Source organism: Ochotona princeps, unplaced genomic scaffold (genome assembly GCF_030435755.1).
Source record: "Ochotona princeps isolate mOchPri1 unplaced genomic scaffold, mOchPri1.hap1 HAP1_SCAFFOLD_5569, whole genome shotgun sequence".
Lineage (NCBI taxonomy): Eukaryota > Metazoa > Chordata > Mammalia > Lagomorpha > Ochotonidae > Ochotona > Ochotona princeps.
This window is the reverse complement of record NW_026697483.1, coordinates 2,501-4,376: the sequence shown is the minus strand read 5'-3', so window position 1 is coordinate 4,376 and position 1,876 is coordinate 2,501. Positions and strand designations below refer to the sequence as shown.

The 1,876-nt window shown below is 71.1% G+C and overlaps 1 non-coding gene across 1 annotated transcript; it reads left to right on the top strand.

Annotated features, from left to right (window-relative positions):
- The first annotated feature begins 269 nt into the window (after positions 1–269).
- LOC131478967 (5S ribosomal RNA) lies at positions 270–388 on the top strand. Its single transcript, XR_009244677.1, has one exon. It is a non-coding gene; the product is annotated as a 5S ribosomal RNA (ribosomal RNA).
- Positions 389–1,876: the final 1,488 nt, after the last annotated feature.

Below are 1,876 nucleotides of genomic sequence, written 5' to 3'. Positions count from 1 at the left end.
GGCTGCGGGCAGGGGGAGGCGGCCTGAGAGGAGAGCTGGAGTGGCCTGGGGGCCGCTGAAGCAGGAGGTGGTCCAGCGTTGTCCCGGCGGTGCGGGCAGGGGCAGCAGCAGGGGCATGAATGAGCAACAGCAGGGGCAGGGGCATGAGCAGCAGGGGCAGGGGCAGCAGGGGCGTGTGGCGGGCGGGCGGGCGGGCGCAGGGGAGGGGCGTGTGGCGGGCAGGCAGCTGGGGCAGCAGGCTGAAGAGCGTGTGTGAGGCGGTGGCTGTCGTCTACGGCCATACCACCCTGAACGCGCCCGATCTCGTCTGATCTCGGAAGCTAAGCAGGGTCGGGCCTGGTTAGTACTTGGATGGGAGACCGCCTGGGAATACCGGGTGCTGTAGGCTTTTGCCCCCGGCCCATGCCCGCTCCCTCCTTTTCCCGCCTGCCCGCTCGCCCACCCAGCCCCACTCCGGGACGCCACCAGCCAAAAGCCCGCCCAACCCTGCACCCTGCCACCTGCCACCTGCTACCCTGCCCTGCCTGCTCTGGCCTGCCCAGCGTCCCTTCCCCTGCCTGCTGCTGCAGTCCCAGCGCTCCGCCACACGCCTCCCCACGCCCCCAACCCACCCGCCCGCCGCCGCATGCGACGGTGCCACCCCGTTGTGTGTGTGGCCCCACACACACTAGCCAGCGCCCCAGCCCGCCCAACCCTGCACCCTGCCACCTGCCACACACACACACAGCCCCCCAGCCAACCTTCTCTGCCAGGCGCGCACACACTCACGCGCGCCAGGATCTGCCCTCCGCCCGCAGGCTCCCTGGGCACCTGCCCACACCCACACCCACACCCACACCCCCAATCGTGTGTGTTCCTCCAGGGCACACAGCGCCCGCAGCCAGCCCCCAACAGCACCAACAGCAGCACCACCTCGCCAGCCCAGGCTTGCCACTGCTCAGGGCCCACCGCATGCACACTCAGTGGTCCTGGGCCAGGCCTGGGGAGAAACTTGCCTACACGCCACCTGCCAGAGCCCACCCGAGGGACCCCCTCACCCACCAACCCACCCACCTGGCCGGTAACAACTCTCTCTCTCTCTCTCTCTCTCTCTCTCTCTCTGCCTGTGTATCCCCTCTCCCTCTTGGCCTCGCTCACACGCGCGCGCGCACACACACACACACACACACACACACACCCCACACACCCCTACAGCCAAGACCCTCAGCCCTGACTCAGGCAGAATCCCAAGGCCCGGCCGGCTGGCCGGAGGCCCAGCGCCACACTCGCCTGCCCGTTGGCCCCCTCCCTGGCCCTCGCAGACACACCTCCCACCGCCCGCAGCAGTCCCGCCCCCCCGGGTGTAGGGGATGCCGAGGCGCCCCCACCCCACCCCCGTGGCGTGGGCAAACCTGCCCTGTGGACCGAAATGCCTCTGTGTCTCGAGGCCTGTGGGTGGTGTAGGACTGCGTGCCTGCTGCCTGCGTGCTGGCCAGTGCGTGGGGTCCCTGCGTGCGCCTGTGCGTGCGTGTGTGCATCAGTCGGTGGGTGAGGGTGACCCCGTGCGCTGGAGTGGGCCGTGCGGCGTGGCCCGCCGAGCCCGGCTCCCTCACGGCCCTCGGCCCCGGGTGCCCGGTCCCAGGTCCCCGAGCCATCGTAGTGCCCAGCGTGGCTGATTGCTTGCTTGCTTGCTGGGTGGGTGGGAGTGAGGGGTGGCTGTGGGGGAAGGGGTGGGGGTGGGCGAGGGGGTGGGCTGGGGGATGGGGGGTGCGTCCGCGGGGCCCCAGGTGTCAACGGGGCCCACCGGGGCTGGGTGTCTGGGACCCCGTGGGTTGCGTGCGGGGGCGGGCGTGCGGGCGTGTGTCAGCTGCCAGGGCTCCCAGCGGCAGGCGGAGCC